The following is a 15,587-nucleotide window of genomic DNA, read 5'->3' as shown; positions in this document are numbered from 1 at the left end:
AATGCTCTGAAATTAAATACTCCTTTAAATATCTGTTCAAACTTTTTTAAAGTCTCAGGTAGCCAGTTCTGTGGCTGCCGTAATTCCACCTGCTGTTGTAACAGACACAGTTGTACTGCGCCTTTAAGAGGGAGCTTCATGGTTATGTAGCTAGAGAGAGAGAGAGAGAGAGAGAGAGAGAGAGAGAGAGAGAGTCAGTCAGTCTGAGGGGAGAACGTCACCTTTCTTCTCAACACTCCTTTTCTTTGGTAACGCTGTAGGGTGCTTTTTACTGTTTCCTTTCCGTATAAATACAGTGATGGTATTGAAGTGGTCCAGGAGAGAATAAAAGTCTTTCAGATTGCCAACACCAGTGTGTGTGTGTGTGTGTCACTTCATGTTAACTCCACGCATCGCGGTTACCCCGTAGCACCTGTTCCTCACTCCAGGTAAGAAGCGTTACACTGTTTTCATTAATAAGCCTTTGAAGTACTTTGGGTGTCGTAGTGAAATGAACTGACCAAACAGCAGTGAGGGAGGTTATGTTGGGTCTCACCCCCTGAGCTTCTACATCGTGTCTCTATGACAAAGGACAAAGCCGCTTAACTAAGAATGAGACCGTCCTCACTGACAATGTGAGAATATCTGATAGATCACTGACTGATAAGGAAGAAAGAGGACGTACCACATGATAACTTACAAAACCTACCGCATCTCTATATTTGGTGTGTTGTGTTGAGCTTAGTTTGTCAGAGTTTCATCTGAATACACTTCCTCTCCACTATAAGTGTACTTGTGAAGTCATTCAGTAGACTTTATTGAAGAGTGTGTACGGTGTGTATCAGCAGTCCTGCTGTAGCTGTGTGTAGTGTGTGTGTAACTCAGTAAGAATGCAGGTGTGTGTTTATCTGCTCCTTGTGCTCCACGCTGCTGATGGTGAGTGTTACCTTTTCTCTACAGGTGTTGTCATCCTCATACATTCATTTGCACAAAGGTATTTATATCTGGGAGCAGCAGAGAGCAGCAACTCACCACTTATCCCAGATTCTGTCTATCGACCAAGAAATGTTTGAAGTCCAAATTTTGCCTCTTTAGTTTAGAACAAAAGCTGTTAAATGCTAACGTTGCTAACAAACACTGGAGGTCAACAGCAACTCAAATATAGCCTTCGTAAATGCATGCCCACAAACTTCTCTCAAGCCGGTCAAACCGCATCCAAGTGTTAATAAATGTCTCCCAGACTAGTCGGTGTGTCGTATAACTCACTGTGAACTAGACAAGTGAAGAAACACGTCACCGGGAAGCGACCTGGATGAGGTTTGAGGACATGTAGCTCGATATCTGACTTATTTACAAATCCTATTAGCTATCGTTGCTGTTGGCTTCCAGTGTTTGTTAGCAATGTTAGCAGCTTTTTGTTCTAAAGGAGCGAAATATGGACTCCAAACATGTCTTGTACACCCGAGTTAAGGGAAAATAAAGTAAATTTGCTTCTTCGCCGAATTGTTCCGTTTAGTGGCACTGAAATCTGCGCTGTGGTTCAGTCCGGTAGAGAGGAACCGCTGCTAATTACTTGCTAATTGCTAATTAGTTACTTAAGATCAGCATAAGGTAGGAATTGTAGGGACATTAATAAGACTGATGGATTTGAGAAACAGGAAGAGTACATGAGTAATGTGACTCTTACAAGGATCATTTTGCTCTATAAATCTGTACATTTATAAAAAACGTTTTTTATTATGGTGTGGTATGTAAAATGTGCTCACTTGGAGAAAGACAATTTTTCACACACACAGTAAATGTACATTCAAAGGGATACTTGTAGATGCAAAAACACCTTCCTGCTCTCTCTCTCTCTCTCTCTCTCTCTCTCTCTCTCTCTCTCTCTTTCTTGTTGGGTGTTTGGGCTTCAAGTTCTCCTATGTTGTTCCTCTTAGAGGTTTAGAAAAATGTACAAATAAAAAATGAACAAATAAGAAAAAAATAAAACCATAAAGTACAGTACAGCATGCACCTCTTCCTCCTCACATATGTATTGCTAAACTTGGTGCACTTTAGCAATACATAACACACACACACACAGACATGCATATGCGCATGCTTCCTTTTTGGGACCGTGAGCTTAAAATTCTGCTGTGCTGTTCCTCTGAGTGGTGTGTGAACGACATGTTTACTTCTTTCACACACCCAGGAAGATTGTCAAACAGTCTCCAAATCCTCATCAGTGACAAAGATTCAGCTCTGAACCTCATGGTTTAATCAGTCAATCATTAATTGACTCTGGCAGCATAAATTCACTCAAGTGACTCCAGTTTAAAGACTGTTTTCTTATTTAGTCCCAAGTTATTCTGATGTCACCATAGTCATGGCTACCAGTTTACAGATGTGAGAATTCCCAGCATGCACCGCTTCCCCCTCACATATGTATTGCTAATCTGGGTGCACTGGGTGCTACGTGTGAAATGTGCTCACTTGTTTATTTCTGTTTGTGTTATTTATTCCTCATTTGTTCATCAATTGGTCAGGAGGCTTGGACAGCCCATGCTGCTGCGTGCACACACACACACACACTGTTTCTGTTAGTTATTTATTCCTCACTTGTTCATTCTGTATATGATGCAGCTCTTGTCCACTACCCACTTCTGTATCCAGCTGCCTGTAGCAGAGGTCACACCTCATTGTGGTTGACTGTATATGTGGTACAGTCCTTTACGTGTGGTGTATGATGTATGTGTTTGGTGCTTCTGTGTGTTTTACTAAGTGGGGAGTGTGGGTGGGCTTCAGGGAGAGGCTACAGTGAGTTCTGATCTCATGAATTCTGACAAGCTCATCATATCCAAGACGATACTACTCTGTGTTACCATGGAGACCTGAGGAGGGGCAGAGCTCACTACCTACAGGATAAAGAGTTGGACTAGTGATGAATAAATACATTTGGCAAGACAAGTGAGGTATCCACGTCCAGCTCTATGGTGGGTGTGAAGACTCATTGTGCCGAAAATGTAAAAATAAAAAAAGCAAATTCATTAGAATGGAAACATGTGCGCTACAGTTCTGAAATGCAGAGCAACTTCAGAAATGCTGCAAACTCAGTCACAACACAACAGAACTGTTTTCTGAAGTTGCCTCGCATTTCCAAAATATAGCACACGTCATTTTGAATAAAGTGTTTTCTGAATTTGTATAATGTTCAGGAATTTGCATCAAGTTTGTAAACTGTAGCACATGTGTTTACCTTCTGTGTTCTTGGAAAGAAACAGTAAATCAAACATAATGTGGAATACAAGTGTGGCAACAAGACTGAAGGGGAAGTAGGTGAGACGCTGATTCAGAGATGGAACTGCACCTTAACAACCACAGCACCACAAAAGATACCAAATACAAACAGTGCAGACTGACTCTGCTTATTGGTTTTGCCAAAGTCATATCTGGGCCCATACCATTAAAGGGCCCCTACCATGGAAAACTGAATGTCACTCACTTTATTGAAATAAAAAAAAATTAAGTAATATGTAAATATTGTTACATTTTCAAAACACATTGTTTACTGTCTCATTCCTTACGGTCTATATATGGAATATAATCTGTAAAATAGCCTGTTTTGAAATCACTGTTTCTCTGATGTCATGAGAACCAGCTCATTTACTTATCTCTGCCTCTTTGGCCTACAGCAGTTTAACCCCTAACACCTACACTGCAGTTCTCAGACATATTTCAGCTCTTAGTGCTTTTTAAATGAAGATTAGAACATATTATTCCATCACTGATACACCCTGATCAAACTGGATTCATCAAAGGAGACACTCAACCATTAACATGGTAGACTACTTAACCTAATACTGTGACGGTGCCAGTTGAGAGGAAGCGCTAGGCAAGGTTGCACCAAAGTGCTCTTTATTTTCAATTGTCAATATGTGACGATGCCACGACTAACGACAAACACTACTCTGTTCCAGTAGTCCTTGTAGCGATGTACACGTTGGGAGTGAGCAGTCCGATGGGCCACTAATGTGCTGCACTCTCTTTTGACCTGTGAGTTTAAATAGAGAGAAGGAACAGGTGAAGGTGATTAGTAGGCAGGAGACTGGGAATGAGGCAGGTATTTAGTGTGATCCCTTCAGGAGTGGGCGTGTCACTCCCACTGGCTGCCCGGCCAACCGTGACAAATACGTTACACCTCACTCCACATATTAGAAACTGCTATACAGAGAAGGGCTTCAGTAAAGAAAACTGGAAGTTTTTCTCCTCACATTGCATACAATCTTTAACACCACACCTAAGGCCACAGTCAGTATCAATGTAATAACACCACAAAATATGCATAGAGGTACTAGGCAAGGAAGCCCACTCTCTCTATTGCTGTTCTCAGTTCTTATATTTATACATTTATTTATTACTACTTTTACTTTTTGGGGGGGGTTACTTTTTGCGGTTTTTATTTTATTTTGTTGTTACAGCGCAGTGCACACTAGCCTACAGCTTCAATTAGTTACTTTACAGATATTAAGCATTTAGCAAACAGTTGTTAAACAGCTTTAACAACAAAAAGAACAAAGTAACAGAGAAAAGGTGAGAAAATGTTTCTACTTCCTGTGATAACTGTTGGTTGGGTTGTGATGACATTGTACTGTCTACATCCAAAGTGGTCTTTACTTTGGTGACTCCTTTAGTGGTTCTGTGTCAGTGGGTGGATTTCACAGCTTCTCTTAAGTAGTTTTTTCTTAATAGTATGAAAACTACAACATGATCATAGACTGCTGCATTCACCTGTACTTTATGAATAATATGAATGTTATCAGACCATCCTCATGTTTACCTGATTAAATGATCAATGTTTATTTTGATCAGCATGTAGTCTAGAGCTCTTCCTGTCTGATCTAATATTTGCTAAGCTACACATTCAGTTTGGTCCTCTGATCACTAAGTGCAGGTGTGAAATGTTGTAACCAAACAGCACTGAGGGGGATCACTGTGTAGCACTACTTCTTACTGCAGGATCACTTTACTGAGGATGGGGACTGAACACTGGGAAGCTTAGGAGGAAGTGATGACACTAGAAAGACACTGTTATATTTAGTCTGTGTGTGAAAGAAAGAAGTGGAGGAATAATTTATTTTGAAATTGAACACATGTCCCCTCTACTATGGACATTAGTGGGTGGTGAATTTCATTGGAGTTCTACAGAGAGAGCTGTAGAGTTCCAGGTCATAGTTGTGTGGTGATTCCCACAGACAGACTGTAGTCTGATATGCAGTTTTCAGAGCGTTCAGTACACTGTAGTTTTGTAGAGTGTGTAAGATGTGTAGCAGCGTTACTCCTGTAGCTGTATTTTTATCGGCAATGATGTGCAGACGTAGTCCTATGAAGCGTTTGAGGTTCTTCCTTATTGTATTGCTAAAGGACTCGAAGCATCGAAAGCTTTTGACAAAACAGCGACACCTGGTGGTTTTCAGAAATTATAGCAGCCATAGATTCAAAACTGCGCAGCTCTAGAAATAACACTGCACCGCCATCATATTTAATTTTTTTTTATAGGTTTTTTGACGATCAGTAATGATGTTTAGACATTAAATTTCTGAATTAACTTGTTTAAAATCAATCATTTTTCCTTTTTATATGAAAATGCAGTACAGTAAAATGTTGCAAACTGCACAGGGAGAGAACGGGTTGACGTTATGAAACATTTGTTCTCCCTTTTGGCCTCTATATTTTCCACATTTCCAATTTGTTTTATAGCTTATAGGACAGTACCAAACTTATGAAACAGTCTCACCCTCATCCTGTGCTTCGGTGACGTTTGAAGCTTCGACCATCATTAGTCACGTGTTGTTAGTACCTTTAGTGGTAATGTTGGTGGTATTAGTAACTGTAGCGCGGAAGCGGCGCTGAGCGAGAGCGAACACACCTGTGAAGTGCCGACGCCTTGCATGTTACGCGAAACGGAACTAACGAGGGAAGCCATATCGATCGTGACAAACTGAATAAAGAAATACTGAACTAAATCAAAGACAGACAGCAATACCGGGTAAACATTAACGGGAAAGCGTAGACGGCAAACACAGAAAGAGAGTACAAATGAGATCTAAACAAACAAATCAGGAGTAAGGAGCAACACAGGTTCTTATCACAAACTAAATGAAAAACAAACACTCTTACCAAGACAAAGCGCAACTAACACCGTCGCGAACTAACCGAGAGAACCATATTAACGAAGTCGACATGAGAAACAATAACAGACAAACACGACACGTAGGGACGGGGTTTTATAAGACTATAATCAGGGATAAATTAGAAACAGCTGGAGACAAAGGGGAGGAGACAGGGACCCATAGAGAATGACGAAAACCCGGAAGTTACTAGGTTGCCTGGGAAACGGGGAATGCTCCGGTCTGTAGACGCAACAAACTGATACAAGCTCCGGGACGCTGTGTGATCTGAGTTTCGATGCCTTAGTATCAAACATTACATCACTCTTTGGTTTCTGCACAGTTCTTAGATCGTTCGTCTGCCATTTTGTGGTGTTCAGTTTAGTTTGCATCATTTAGTAACGTTCGACGTTATGTCTACCTGTTTTGGAAATAAAGAATTTCGTTTACACATGTGCGTCAAGTCCTGCCTCCGCTTCACAGTATCGTTCTGAAAACTGCAGTGTGCAGATCAGAGAGAGAGAGAGAGAGAGAGAGAGAGAGAGAGAGAGAGAGAGAGGAAGGAAAAACATGGATATGACAGAAGATGAAGTGGGTGGCCAGGGCAGGAATGGGAGGGAGGGAGAGAGAGAACAAGAACAAGCCTAAGGGGGAGAGTTCTCCAAATGTACCTCTTCAGCCCATCAACTCTGCTCCAGCTCCACTCTCAGCTCTGCTCCAGCATTAACGCCACACGGTTCAGAGTTTCTTTAGTCTGATCTTGATTGTTCAACAGCAGAGTTTGTCCACCACTGACCAATCAAAGAGTGACCACATACGAGCAGCATCCCTGTCATACCACATCCAAGAGGAACCCACAGCTCATAGAAGAGTGATTTACAGTCCTGAATAACAACTGATAAATAACAATATGTATGCAAGAGACCACAGATGACCACAGCAGTTGGGGCAAACAAGAACAAGACTTCATAGATGAGAGTTTGGCCTACATATATGAATATGTTATACTATGTCATTTCAACCAAGAAAATCATGTCATGATAAATGATGTTGTAGCTCAGTCTCTCTCAGTGTGTACATTTCTCAGCTACCTTTATGAGTTCGTTATGGAATTTGTAGTTCATGAAGCATTTATGTACAAAGTCTTGTATGTTTGCTTTTTTTTTTTTTTTTTTAGCTCAGTTTTGTAGCTGGTTGGGTTGAGTCTTTAAATTAGAATTTTCTGTAATGTCTATGGAAGTACTGACCAATATGCTTCCAGATCCAAGACCACTGAATAAATGTGTGGTCCCTGTTCATCCCCTATTTAGGTTAAATTTAAAGGCAGCATCAGACACTGAATTTTCAGTGTAAAGTGTCAGTCACACCGCACATGAGTAAAATCTGCCTGGCAAAAAAGTTAATTCACTTGAACGGACAAGAATGCAAAAAATGTGGAAATTTGCTTCCCGTAGTGAGTAATCAGGAGGCAGACAGAGAGACTATTAGACACAATTTACCTGCCATTGACTAATTAGATTAGATTAAGAGTGATGTTTCTTTTCACATTTTAAGAGTAAAACTAACAGGAACAGGCCTTTGGTAATATGTAGATGCTAAAAGCAACAGTACATCTGTGGTGTGAGTAGAGTTCACATTCCTAGAGGTGGAATGATATTCTTACAATGCCGGCTCCAGTTTTGGCTACTAAGCACAAGACATCAATCATGCAGACAAATTGCCCACCAAATATGGAAAGATCCAGTACTCAATTTGAACATGAATGGAACAAATCCTCACTAAGTTCTCATGGACTGCATTGTGGGTAATAAAAATGCTCTGAAAGTAAAATGCTCCTTTAATCATCTGTTAAAGTCTTCTTGTTCTAAAGCCTCATGCAGCCTGTTTTAGGCCCCTCTCCACTGCAGTCTAGCTCTTCAGTCTCCATCAGCAGGGCGTTAGTGAACTCTGCTCATAATATAGCAGGTTTAGCTTCACCTGCTATTTTCATTAGTAATAGAAAAGATCCCTTTGACCCGTTGAAGTAGTTTGGGTGTTATAGAGAAATGAACTGACCAAACAGCACTGAGGGAGGTCATTTTAGGTCACTCCCACTGGCAACCACTTTTTGTCTCTATGACAACGGACTGAAACGTTCAAGTTACAATGATGACGTTCTCACTGATGATGTGAAACTATCTGCTAGATCACTGACTGATAAAGAAGAAAGAGGACATACCAAATGACAATGTATTAAACCCTACAGGATCACTATATATGTGAGTCAGAATGTTGTCATTCTTACTTATGTGTGTCTGTGTTGGGGATAGACATTGGTCAGAACTTCATCTGAATGCATTTCCTCTCCACTATAACTGTAGTTGTCATATTATTCAGTAGAGTGTAGTTCTGAAGAGTGTCTGTATGGTGTGTATCAGCAGTCCTGCTGTAGCTGTGTGTAGTGTGTGTGTAACTCAGTAAGAATGCAGGTGTGTGTTTATCTGCTCCTTGTGCTCCATGCTGCTGATGGTGAGTGTTACCTTCTCTCTACTTCTGTAGATCATCAAATATCTACTCAGTAGCTACTTTATAAGAAACACTGAAAACATCTATAGGAGTTCAGTTAGAGACGACATCTCTGACCACCTATAAAAGGCAGTTTAAAGGCACATGTGGACACTAGTGCCAATGGGTGATGTTACTGTTTCTAATAAAGTAGGTGCTGAGAATAAAATTGTGCGTGTGTATGTGTGTGTGTGTGTGTGTGTGTGTGTGTTTGTGTGTGTGTGCGTGTGTGTGTTGTATATTACCTGAACATGTAAGGTAGAATTTAAGATTTGATTAGTAGGCTGCTTTCAGTTGTAAACCAAACCTTGAACACAATGTGTCATTGTGGTGCAGTTATATCTAATTACATATAACCCATGCATATCGGATTCAGTGCTCAGACTAGAGCATAATAATCAGAGTAAAGTAAGTAGTCAGTACATGGTTGTATAGTAAATGTTACTCTGAACAATCACAAATCTCTGTGTGCTTGAGATAGTTAAGCCATGTTAAAGAGAAAAGAGATGAAAAGAGTAAAGAGATGAAACTCAAATGTTGGGACATGCACATGAGGGGATTGATGGTGAAGGTCTTCTACTGGTGTGTTTCTGCAGGCTGTACACTGGAACATCAGAAGATCACAGAGATCACTGCATACGCAGGAGACTCAGTACTACTGCCCTGTTCCTGCACTGACCCACAAACCAGACCTGAGAGTTTGACCTGGCAGAAACACCAAAACTCCAGTTATACAGAGATCTCCAGTGAGAGTGAACAGTACAGAAACAAAGTTCAGCTGGGTACTGCTCACTCTCCAGGAAATTTCTCTCTACTCATATCACACCTGACTGAGGAGGATGAGGGAGACTACAGGTGTCAAACTAAAGGGAATAAACACAAAGACATCAAACTTTATGTTTCAGGTAAAATATTATTCAGAAATACAGACAAATTAAAATCTCCTAAGTAGATTTCACCTGGTGGATCTCCATCATGAACTTCGCTTTTCAAACATACATATAAATGTAATATAAATACATTCACCACACACTTTATTAGACACATATACATCACATATTACTAAAATTCAAAAACAGGACATTTAAAAATAGAGAAACACCATTACATATTTATGTATCTAACATGTGGACCACATTATCCTCAGATATTAGTCACCAGACACCCTCTGTCACCAGTCTAGAAGAGTTAAACACAACTAACATACATTTCACCTGCCCTCACTGAACACTTTCAGTACCTCTAATAAGTGAATGTGTAGGTATAATTATAGACTGTGTCCACCTGGTGTCTTACACAGTTTGTGTGTCACCCTGCACCCAGGACATTACTGGTCAGTTTCTGACCACAGATGTCCCAGTATATGTGGATACTGAACCATTCTCCACACATCAATCCCACTACAGTGCTGGAGGCTTGGTAGTGGGTGTTGTACTGGTATGAGTGGTTCAGGTACAGCAGTGTTACTGGATTCAGTGCTACTGGTAGGTTGAGAGTGTTCTGCCAGTGAAAGATATCCAGCCAGCAGTGGTTCAGTGGTCAGACACTGACCATGACTGGAGTTGGAGGATGGTTAACACTAACTGTGTATTACACCAGATGGGCTAGAACCACTGACTCTACAAATACAAGATTTTTCCCATCCATTCATATTTATCAAATGTGACAGAGCATAAACTGTTACATAAACTTTGTAAGTTACAGAACATCAGAACATCTTTTTGATGTTAAAAATTTGACAAATGGATTTGTTTTGTCTTCATATGATGGTTCACAGATGAATGTCACTGGTTGTACTGGTTACTTCATAACAGTAGTATAACATGTCAGTGTTTCTGCTCTCTCTAGTCTGTAAGGATATTGTGAATCCTCCCACAGTGCTGAGTGGATACGTGGGAGGGTCTGTCCTGCTGCCCTGTTCCTGCACTAAACTGCTGGCCAAGCCAAAGACTGTCAGATGGAATTTTATAAACAAATCTAAAGACATCTACCCAACTGACCAGCCAATCCGTTACACTGATAGAATTCAGCTGGTTACTGCTCCAGGAAATTTCTCTTTATTCATATCTGATTTGACTAAAGAGGATGAGGGAAAGTACATGTGTAGTATCAGTGTTCACTATACAACTGTCAATCTCAATGTAAAAGGTAAACAAACCACTTTTATATTTAGTGTATGTCTAAAATGCTTTTGACTACATTTAGTGACTGGTCTGTACCAATAACTACTGCACTATGTAAAAACAAATCTATTGCCTAGACATCCTAGTAGCAAATATGGAATAATATGCTCATCTAAAATATGAATCTGAACTCACTGATGCAACACTAATAGATCACAGACCTAAAACACTCAGAAATAAAATATGACGTTCTATTTGTGCTTCACTTTCATCTCTCCATCTTTAATCCAAGGAGCCTTGGTCATGTGGTCAGAAACTGACCAGTGATCTCTAAAATATTCATGGAAACAGACAGGCTACAGTGTCTAACTGTGTGCATACTAGGTGTTTCTACTGGAGTATAAACACACCAGAATTGTGGCTGACTGTACTGTGTAATGAGGTTTAAAAAGCACAATTTCATAAACAGCTCTGGCTTTTTGGGCACCAAACATTAAGAATCAATAAGAAAATATGACAGAGTATTACGTCCCACCTCCTTGCCTCTCTGTAATTATTTGATTTGCTCACAGAAAATTACTGATTTTATTTTTTTTTTTTTAAAGCAATTCTTCCTGCTTCATAAAGGATGTACAGAGCCCTGTAACCTCAGACTTTGCTGTCGTTTTACCACCACTGACATACAGCAAACCAAACAGCAAACTGAACAATTTTGTTTGTACAAATTGTAAATACAATTCTGTAGTATAAAATCTAAAGTTAAACATACAAAATAAATAACAGCCCTGAACCCTCATTACTTATAACTGATCACACTTTTCTATTCTGGCAGAGGCTCCATATAAACCTGTAAATCCTCCTCCAGTGGACGCTGATACAACAAGTCCAACAGCTTCAACTAAACCTACTACTACAATGACGTCTCCAAATGGTTATAAGACATTCAGTCCATCAACTACCAATGGAGGTAACACACATTGGTTTAACGAGTGTGGGGCAGGATGCAAGCGTGACTTAGCCTGGTTTGATGCGTTTTTGTTTTTAATGAAAATGAAAGCACACATGAACGTACTGTGCTAATGTTGCATACACAATGTCATACAAGCGATTAAGGCAAAATAATTGACATTAGTGGTTGTACAGGATTGGGCTTTATAGGGTAAATAATGAGGGTGAGACTAGACCCAGGTGACGGGGGTAAGTGAAAGGGGAAACACAGGACCCCTGTGTGAGGGCATGAACCACACAAAGCATGTGGAGGAACAAAAACAAACAAAGGAGCACATGGGGAGGAGGATGGTAGTGAGAGGTGTTACAGTAGCACCCACACCCCCCTTAACACGGGGCTCCTGTGTGATGGTGGTGAGGGGTGTTACAGTAGCACCCACACCCCCCTTAACACGGGGCTCCTGTGTGATGGTGGTGAGGGGTGTTACAGTAGCACCCACACCCCCCTTAACACGGGGCTCCTGTGTGATGGTGGTGAGGGGTGTTACAGTAGCACCCACACCCCCCTTAACACGGGGCTCCTGTGTGATGGTGGTGAGGGGTGTTACAGTAGCACCCACACCCCCCTTAACACGGGGCTCCTGTGTGATGGTGGTGAGGGGTGTTACAGTAGCACCCACACCCCCCTTAACACGGGGCTCCTGTGTGATGGTGGTGAGGGGTGTTACAGTAGCACCCACACCCCCCTTAACACGGGGCTCCTGTGTGATGGTGGTGAGGGGTGTTACAGTAGCACCCACACCCTCCTTAACACGGGGCTCCTGACGTGCATAACAGTTGACAAGGGAGCCCGAGCCCGGCGTCACACAGCAGGGTCTGGAGAACCTGGACAAGGACAGGTGGGAAAGGAGGAAAAAAAGGGGCAAGTCCATCGGGTGAGGGGTGGAAACAGGACTTTGTACCACAACCAGAGACCTGACAGCAGGCTGGACAGGAGACGACTGGGTTCCAGCTTGGGCAGCGGGATGGACGGGAGCCCGGCTGAGAGTAGGAGCACGGGATACGGGATAACAGGAACCCGAACCACAGCTGGGATTGGGACAGTTACAAAGACAGGAATGGGGACAGACAAAGGCAGACACTGGGATTGGTAGGGTAACAATGAAAAGTCGTATCAGTCCAAGCACAACAGAGATGTGACAGGAGGTGGCCAGGCCAGGAATGAGGGAGCATGTCTGCAGAGAGAGAGAGAGAGAGAGAGAGCAAGAGAGAGACAGAGAGAGAGAGAGAGAGAGCGAGAGAGAGAGAGCGACAGAGAGAGAGAGCGAGAGAGAGAGCAAGAGAGAGAGAGACACTAACACTAACAGACACTAACAAATGCCTGGAACTCCAGTGCACACTGACAAAACAAGTCCAACAGCTTCATTCTAAACCTACTACAATAATAACATCTGAAAATGGTTAAAGGTTTGGTTAAATGGTTAAAGGTTTTTTCATCTGTGATGTTTCCGAGAACAAATGTAGTGTTAATGACATTGACAATGTCAACTTTTATTAATTACTAATAATATTATCAATATTAATCAATATCAATATTGTCAACTCTCAGTCAAGTATAATGCCACAATTTGTAATTTCAGATTGTAGCAATACAGAGACTCATTCATGCTCCATCCTCTTTGTTTTTGTGCCAAAAAACATTTGTATTGAATGCTTGTTATGAAATTCATACACTATAATATTAAAAGTGACAAATAATACATCAAATTTTAATTATGCTTCCTACATTCCCACATGCAGGAAATGCAGACAATTCTCCAGTATACACACGTCATGTCATCTTAGCTGGTGTGGGGGGTTTACTGCTGTTGATGGGATTAGGAGGAGTCATCTGCTGGATACAGAGGTACACACACACACACATACACGCACACACACACACACACACACACACACACACACACACACACACACACACACACACACACACACTCCTATTCAAGTTTACAGACAATTATAACAGGTCTCAGTGTGAAGTTCTCTGTACAATATTATCCGGTAATACAGACCTATGCTCACCTGGTAGACAGGTAGTGCACAGTGCTGATAACACACTGTCATGGGTTTGCTTCCCAGAGAGCACACATACTGATAGACATGTGAGATGCTCTTGATAATAAAATCTGTATATAAATAAATACATACATATCTGTCCATCTCACACTGAGTTAATTTTGTAGTTCAGAGACGTGAACAGACGGTGAACAGAGAGGGACAAACAGGACAGAGGAGAGATCAGCAGACACAGGTGGGTGTCACACATCCATGTTATAATATCAGTGAACTCTGATTCAGTGCACAGATCTGTTCTACAGTGTCAGAGCTTGGATTAGTGATTAGTTTCTGCACGTTAAGACCCAGTGAAAGTTATGCAGGTACTGGTGAGAGGTCATGTGTTTCTGAAAGTATGGAAAAACTTTAAGGGCCTTATTCTTGTGTGCACAGAGAACTTCACTACAGTCTTTACTGCAGTGCACACAGTCGATTCTGATTGCTAAATTATGACAGACAGTATGACATCATCTAATATGCTGTAGTTTAGCAGAGCAGTTAATTGTTTAATATTCTGTAGTTTCACAGAGTAGTTTTATTTGCCTAATGTGCTGTAGTTTACCAGTGGCTTTTCAGCAGTCATTCACTTATGACTGTTGCAGCTAGAGATATTAAGCATTGCATGTGTGTGTGTGTGTGTGTGTGTGTGTGTGTGTGTGTGTACGCTATATGCTTGATGATGACTTTATTATGATCACCTGCTCTATAGCAGTACCTTTATGCTACTGGGACTTTTTAGACACCTCACTGCACTCAGAAGTAACTTCTGAATCAACCAAAGTAGTAGAAAAGTGCCAGAAAGGTTAGAGGGATGAGAGGGACAGGAGATAAACATCCTAACAGGTCATATCAGCGTCATGCAAAATGGTTTATCAAAAAGGTGTCATTTTATTAGAATCCATGAACAACATGCACAGAAGAAACAGCCATGCAGATACACGTCTCCGTGACATGCCATATAAAAAAGTGTGAACAAACAGTCTGTAAAATGAATCTGCTGACTGATAAACGGCATATGTCACGTTTCGTACTTTCTGCAAGTAGGATTGTGTATCATTTGGGTTTTTTCTGATGTCATTGCTAAAACAATACTTTTAAAATTGAGCAAGTACCTAAATGGTGCCTGAATCAGTGCTAAAAAACTAAAGTCGACTAAAGTTTTTAAATTGTATTTCTTTTTTATTTGACTATTCACTACCTACTAGCTAACGGTAGTTGTCTGCTGGCCTTTAACTAGTGATGACCACGTGACATGCAGTAACGCTTCTGTTACCTGTAGTGTCTGTTTCAGAGCACCAGGGGGGAAATATTTTAATAGATGCTCAGGCATTTAAAGGAGTATTTAGGTGAAAAGTCTAATTTACATTATTTTTCCACTTAGACAAAATTATTTTGAGTGCAATTCTGTTTGCTAACAAACATTGGAGGTCATCAGCAACCCAAATCTAACCTTCATAAATACATGCCCACAGATGACTCTCAACCAGCTCAAACTGCATCCAGATCTTAATAAAGGTCTCACAGACTAGTCAATGTGCAGTATGACTCACTGTGAACTAGAAAAGTGAATAAACTCATCACTAAAATCTGGATGAGGTTTGAGCAGGTTAAGAAAGTTTTGTGGACATGTAGTGATCTAACTTATGTATGAAGACCATTATGTACTAAGGTTATACTTGGGTTGCTGTTGACCTCCAGTGTCCAACTTAATTACAACGACTGTTACCTGCTGTTG

General features: G+C 41.0%; 1 long non-coding RNA gene across 1 annotated transcript; it reads left to right on the top strand.

Moving 5' to 3' along the window:
* Window positions 1–213: 213 nt before the first annotated feature.
* Window positions 214–11,757, top strand: LOC145660259 (uncharacterized). Its single transcript, XR_014126503.1, has 4 exons — window positions 214–428; window positions 9,266–9,574; window positions 10,518–10,817; window positions 11,625–11,757. It is a non-coding gene; the product is annotated as an uncharacterized LOC145660259 (long non-coding RNA).
* Window positions 11,758–15,587: the final 3,830 nt, after the last annotated feature.

The sequence above is a fragment of the Electrophorus electricus genome, chromosome 2 (genome assembly GCF_041902795.1).
Source record: "Electrophorus electricus isolate QZ-2024a chromosome 2, ASM4190279v1, whole genome shotgun sequence".
Lineage (NCBI taxonomy): Eukaryota > Metazoa > Chordata > Actinopteri > Gymnotiformes > Gymnotidae > Electrophorus > Electrophorus electricus.
This window is presented reverse-complemented; position numbering and strand designations above follow the sequence as displayed.